Source organism: Psammomys obesus, unplaced genomic scaffold, assembly GCF_907164565.1.
Source record: "Psammomys obesus unplaced genomic scaffold, mPsaObe1.curated_primary_1811, whole genome shotgun sequence".
Taxonomy (NCBI): domain Eukaryota; kingdom Metazoa; phylum Chordata; class Mammalia; order Rodentia; family Muridae; genus Psammomys; species Psammomys obesus.
In genome coordinates, this window is record NW_026585644.1 from 40,261,781 (window position 1) to 40,269,059 (window position 7,279).

Here is a 7,279-nt window from a genome sequence, read left to right on the forward strand (position 1 = left end):
AGTGGTATAGCCAGATCTTGAGGTGTATTTTCTGGCTACTTTACTTCCAATGCAAATGCAAATGCTTAAGTATTGGAATAAAAAATAGTATGAGAAATGGCTATGCATCAAATATTTCAGGTTATATATATTTAATATACTCTCCAATTATAATATATATCAACATTTCATTTACATTATATGTAGTATAAGTAAATAGAAAATTCTTTTCACAGATGAGTTTACATGCATAAATATAGAGCTCATGATGTGGGTATGACAGCCTAAACTATGAAATTATTTGTTGAAGAACATACCTGGGGAGAAAATTTGCCAAGTCAGGTGCAAAATCTTATGAAAAGGGCTCAAAGCTAGGAAGAAAATGAATACATAATGGTACTTATAATTACTTTATACAAGGAAGTTGACTAGACCCAAAGTGAAGAAATAGGAAATCTAAATGTGGGAAGTGAAGCAAAGCTTTAACACTGTAAGAGTTTTAAAAGATGTGTGACTCTATAACACTCTTTACATGAGAAAAAGCATGTACTTAAGCTTATACCCTTCTCTTCATTGACATAACAGAATGTTAGCTGTGATCAATGTGAGAGCTTCAGGTATTTCTCACAGTTATTTTTCTCATATGTAGCCATAAAGGTGAATGCAAGAAGAATAAAATAAAGGAGCTTGACAAAGGACTTAATTTCAAGTTCTTTTTTTATTACTAACTTTAATTTAAGCTCACATTAAAATAAAAGAGAACAGTTTTCTTTCTACATAAAAAATATACTTCATTGTAAAGGTGAGTAACACAAAAATATGGCAGAAATATCTTTGTGATGTTACATGGAGAACTAACGCTTCACTAATTGGAGTTTATCACTGTAGCCAGTTGGGTGTTACTAAGCTCAATATAGAGGCTGTAGTAAGATTTTACACTGAAAATATTTCCTTTCTGTGATATATACACTTGTGTAAAGTGACTCTACTTAACCTCTGGCTGTTACTGGACGCTATTTGAGAAGACCTCCTTTACAGCATCATTTGAAGCTATAAATACTTCTATAAAGATAATAAAAAAAAAGTTGTTTCACTTTCTGAACGTCCTTCAATATCTGTTAGATTGAAAATTTTGAAGAAATCATAATGTTATTGCCACCTTTGAAATCCCACATGATCAAATAGCATCATTGCTTGACTGACAGAACCCTGATTTGGAAGTAGAATCAATTGTTAAGAGGCATATCACTGAGTTCAGCATTAATTTCCTTTGAACTTAGGTAACAGTTTTCCTTTAGCACATGTGAAGTGCTGTATTCAAAAAAATTCCCTATGATGCAACCATAGTACTTGCTTGCAGCACATTCTTCATTGTTATCTGGTTTTTTTTTTTATTATAACTACTTTGAAGCTTTGATCACATGAACTGCAATTATTAGTATTGCAAGATATTCACCTACTATAGAAGATGTCATCCAGATGAGCAACCATACCTGGAACAGGTACATATGCCCAGAAAAGATAGTCATACCATATTCATTTTACCAAGGAAGACACTGAAACAAATTTTGAATATCTATTATAGCAGTGAGATACCAGAAGGCACTATTATACATCTCCATCAGCTAATAATCTACTCATCATCTCTAATAAAGTAAAAATTGTAAGAAGCTCTTTCAAAATACAACCTCAAGAAATTATCCTGTTTCCCAACTGGACTAGTGTCTGCAAGCTTTTTAATATACAAGACATAAATTTAGGGCTACAGAAGTTAGGAAGTACGTCCTCTTCCAAGTTTGAGTGCCAGCTCATAGCCTCCAGTCGCTCTAGTTCCAGGATGTTTAGCACCCTCTCTGACGTGCACAGATACCAAGTAAGAAGTTGATGCACAGACATATTTAAGGCAAAAACACATACAAAGAAAATATGTTTAAAACAAGAAAATCTGAATTCTTTTTCATCTCCTATCCTCCCTCCCCCTTCTTCCCTTCCTCTGTGTCTCTGTCTCTGCCTTCATCTCTCTATTTCTACCTCTGTGTTGCTATAATATAATGCATTCTTCTCATTATCATTTTTGAAGGTTGAATTTACTATCCATATATATAAATATATATATATATATATATGTGTGTGTGTGTGTGTGTGTGTGTGTGTGTATACACATCTTATCTCTAATAAGGGTCTGCTCTGATACACCCTCCTTATCAAATTAAGATCATTCTAATGGACTTAGAGAGAATATTATCAACTCACAGAGAATTTGTAACAAATATTTAGCTATTAAATTTCCCTTCTAAATGTTTTTTTTCTGTATCTCCTCTATTAAATTTTGTAACATTGATTTTTTTAATATTTTTTAATTTTTAAATAAGTTTATACATTCACTTGTATCCCAGCTGTAGTCCTCTCCCTCTTTCCCTCCCAATCCTCCCCTCTCTCCCTCATCTCCTCCCTGCCCCCTTCTGAGTCCACTGAGAGGGAATGTCCTCCTTCCTTCTGGCTCTAGTTTATCAGGAATCTTCAGGATGGTTGCAATGTCCTTATCTGTGGCCTAGCAAGGCTGCTCCTCCCTCAGGGGGGGAGGAAAAGCTCATGAGTTCATGTCAGAAACAGTTCCTGTCCCCCTTACTAGGGAACCCACTTGGATACTGTGCTACCATGGGCTATATATGAGCAGGGGTTGTAGGTTATATCCATGCACGGTCCTTGGTTGGATAAACAGTCTCATAGATGACCCCTGTGCTCAGATATATTTGGACCTGTTGGGGCTCCCTGTACCCTCTAGGATATACTAATTCCTTCTTCCTTCTTATGATTCCCTACACTCTGCTGAAGGTTTGGTTATGGGTCTCAGCATCTGCTTTGATACACTGCTAGGTAGAGTCTTTCAGGTGCCTTCTGTGGAAGGCTACAGTCCTGTTACTTGTTTGCTCCTATTTCCAATGTCCATCCCCTTTGTCTTTCTAAGTGAGGATTGATCATCTAACCCCGAGTCCTCTTTCTTGTTTATCTTCTTTAGGTGTATAGATTTCATTACGGTTATCCTATCTTATAGGTCTACATAAGTGAGTATATACCATGTGTGTCTTTCTGCTTTTGGGATACCTCACTCAAGATGATTTTTTTCTAGATCCCACCATTTGCCTACAGAATTCATGATTTCCTTGTTTTTAATTGCTGAGTAGTATTCCATTGTGTAATAGCACCACACTTTCTGTATCCATTTCTCTGTTGATGGACATCTGGGTGTTTCCAGGTTCTGGCTATTATGAATAAAGCTGATTTTATCTACTCCTAGCTTTCCTAGATACTTTTTTATTATTGTTATTAATCACAGTAGCAGTATTTGTATTTAGGTTTTTTGTTTCATTTTTTATTCTCAGTGCTTCATTTTTGAATTCATAACTTATTGGAATTTTCATTTTCAATATTCAGTCACTGTACTTTTGCTAAGAAATAGTGTATTTCCTCTCATGTAACCCAGACCTCTGTCTCCAGAGGCCCTTAATTACTATTATTTACTACTATTTAGTTTACATTATTTGCATTACATCACTCTCTATCTTAATATTCAAATCTATGTCGGTTCTTGGTAGCTTCCTTGGCCTTAATCCTGTGTGTTTTCACACTTTCTTTGTTACTTTTGTGTTTCAAACTTGTGAAAAGTTTCATACAAATTAGGAAAGAATATGTTGCTTGCTAAAATGTAATCATATCATAAACATATTTTCCAAACATGTCGGAAAAGAGACAATTCTCTGCTTTACTGAAAATTATTTTAGTGTAATATTCATTAAAAATCTTTCCAAAGTACCTTCAGGATTTCTGTAGGCCAGAGGCATGGAGTCCAGTATTACTGAGGTCTTGCACGTGCCCATAATTCCATCCTCTCTCATGTTATGTCTAGTACTGTGGGTATACCTATCTTCCATCTTTGCCATCTTGCAATTTCTATTAAATATTGACAAAACTGGTCCTTCAAAAGACAGTCTTATTTAAAAACCAGTCAAGTGTCATAGGATTTTGCTATCTGAGAGCATCCTGCATATGTTAATTTTCTTACAATGCTTACCACATTTCAATAAACCAAACAAATCAATTGTTTGTTTTCGTTATATATGAACTCTTGAGGACATAAGCCTTGACTTATTTTATTTTCAATTTATGGAATCTATTACTGAAACTGATAAATTGTTTGTAGGAAATAAGCACAGGCAAAACCCAGTAACTTTGTATTTTATCTTTTAAGGTAAAGCACCTGCTTTTTATAACTTCCCATTTCAATTGTTGTTTACCTTACCTAAAAAGTAATCCTCATGGGAAAATTCTTTAAAAACTCAGTAGGACTTTTGAAAGCTATGAATTTAAAATTATGATTTCTTGGAAAGCATGTGCTGAGCATCCTCAAGAGGTATTTATTCAGATAACTGAAGGCATAGCAGATCCCTGGGGGAACAGAGTTAAGAAAATGCATAAGTATGATATTATCCAAGAGAATTTATTTCCATTTTCTCCAAAGGAAGATCTGGGCAATGAGGTGGTCAAGGACTCATTTGACAGGTGGAAAGCTCACAGTCATCATTCTAAAAGCTGTTCACTCTTACTGCTTTAAACTTACAGTTTTCTGACATATTGAAGCTCATAAATATAGACATGACATAAGGTACAAATTTCTTTATGTCAAGAGACAGTAAGAAACCTATGGAATGATGATTATCATGAAATTTTCAAAATCCACAATGAGCTTGTGACTTTGCATTTGTGTGCATCATATGAAGTTGTTAATATTTATAACATCTAAAATTCAGTATGAAAATCCTGTCAGCAGTCATCAGTGTCTACACATGCATATAGATATGATGTGTTTTGATTCTTTCGCTTAATAATTAACCATATATTTATCATAGAATGATGGTTAGATAAAACTCCAATGGCTTACAGTATGAATGCTCTACTAAAAATATTTTATATTTTTATTACATTTCAATTTATTTATTTATTTATCTATTTATTTATTTATATGTTTACCCATATATACTCATATGCACACAGTAAAATAGGTATTAGAATAAAAGACGATCTTCTCATGGAGGAAGAATTCATTAGAAGTCAGAAACAAATAAAACCATTAGAAGAAAAATGGAAGGAAAGATCTAAAGTGGATGATATCAGAGGGACCCCCATGTCTGTAGGAACCTCAGAATAAATCATTGATGACAATCGTGCCTTTGTGTTCACACCTGTGTGCTCATAACACTATGTCAGCACCCTATCATTTGTGGACAAGGATCTGCTGGAACCAGGCTACTCAGTCCTGCTCAACCACAAGGTGCATGCTGGGGTAGGGGTGCTAATGGATGACACAGATCCCCTGGTAACAGTAATGAAGGTGGAAAAGACCCTCCAGAAGACCTACTCAGAGAGTGGGGGACTGGACAATCAAACCCAGGAAATTGAGGAGTCTGTGGATCTTCTTCTCACCCACCCTGACTGTTACGAAGAGATGGAGATAAATTCCCACTAAGGGGGTCATTCTCTTTAGTCCACCAGGAACAGCTAAAATGTTATTGGCCAAAGGAGTAGTGAAACAGACTTTGGCCAATTTCTTGAGAGTGGTTGGCTCAGAGCTTATTCAGAAATACATAGGAGATGGGCCCAAACTCATTCGGGAGCTGTTCCAAGTTTCTGAAGAATATGCACCTTCTTCAATTGTGTCAATTGATGAAATTGACACCATTGGTACCAAAAGATATGATTCAAACTCTGGACATGAGAAAGAGATTCAGGCAAACAATGTTGGAACTATAGAACCAGTTGGATGGATTTGACTCAAGGAGAGATGTAAATGTTATCATGGCCACTAACCAAGCAGAAACTCTGGATCAAGTACTTACCACACCAGGCAGCACTGACAGAAAGATTAGGTTCCCCCTGCCTGATGAAAAGACGAAGAAGAGTATCTTCCAGATTCACACAAGCAGGAGGGAGGTCACTGGCTGGTGTTGTACCTTGAATGACTTCCAGGATGACCTCTCTGGAGTGGACATCAAGGCAATCTGTACAGAAGCTGGCTTGATGGCCTTGTGGGAGTACAGAATGAAAGTAACAACTGATGACTTCAAAGAGTTTAAAGAAAATGTTTTTATAAAAAACAAGAAGGCACTCCTGAAGGCTGTGTCTCTAGTGACCCACAGTTGTCTTCAAGGAAGTTAATGAGTTTTCTCCACCTAGGAGAATGGGAAGCTGTCCCAAGTAATCCCTTTCCAGTGGATTTTTGTTAGCCTGTATCTGGAGGGTGCTGGGCAGGGTGCCCATCAGGCAATCTCCTCCTGTTGGTCATTGTGTTATGCTGCCCTCTGCTCCCAATAAAGGGTTGTTCAAAAAAGAAAAGAAAAAGAAAGAAAAAAAGAGAAAGAAAAGAAATATTCTAGTGCTCTGAGCTGAAGTCTCTATGAATCCCCACCCTATGGATTATGAATAACAAACAGCGAGTTTATAATGCAAAATGTTAGCTTGTTAATGCAACATTAACATAAAATTTATTATGACAATAAATAAACACAGTGAAACCTTTTCCAAATATATTCCTTGTGAATAAACATTGTTTGAACTCAGAATAATTGTGTGCCTCAGGGCCTAGCCCTACTTATTGAGAGGGTAATTGCACTTATAGAACTCTCCTCAGGAAAACACCTGGGTTATATTAAGAGAAATAGATTCATAAAAATGTTATTTATATAAATTTTGTAATGATAAACAGCAAAAAAGAATCATGCAAGCAAGCAAAACTAGTTTGGCACCGAATAAAATAATATTTTGGTATGAAAAATGTTTTGCCTTAGCAATCAAGGCACTCAAAAGTCATAATTGTATGCACGTAGTCTAATAGTTAATCTTGATTTTTCAACTTCATTGGACTGAGAAGTGACTAGCAGATTAATAAAGCCCGATTCTGTGAAAATGCTGACAAAGGAGCAGAAGATTCATTCTGCATATAGGCAGTACCACCCATAAAAAGGAAATCCAGACAAAATAATAGACCAAGTACACCCATGGTCTCAGATGACCGTGCTACTCTTCACACTTTTAATAGACATTGGCATCGTTCACACAGTGCTGGTTTGGAAGTTTGCAATTACAAAGCCACAAGGTTTTCTACTGGATTAGAAGAAGCAATTGGTCAGTACATAGCAACTTCAGAATCCCTGTCAGCCTCACCCAAGAATGTGGTTCATGATCAGGAAACTGAGCCTGCAATGGAGAACCCAGATAATCAGATATTCCAAGGAATGTTGGAGAT

The 7,279-nt window shown here is 36.0% G+C and overlaps 1 pseudogene; it reads left to right on the forward strand.

The window, feature by feature from the left end:
- The first annotated feature begins 5,050 nt into the window (after nt 1-5,050).
- Nucleotides 5,051-6,260, forward strand: LOC129687661 (26S proteasome regulatory subunit 4-like; annotated as a pseudogene).
- The last annotated feature ends 1,019 nt before the right edge of the window (nt 6,261-7,279 follow it).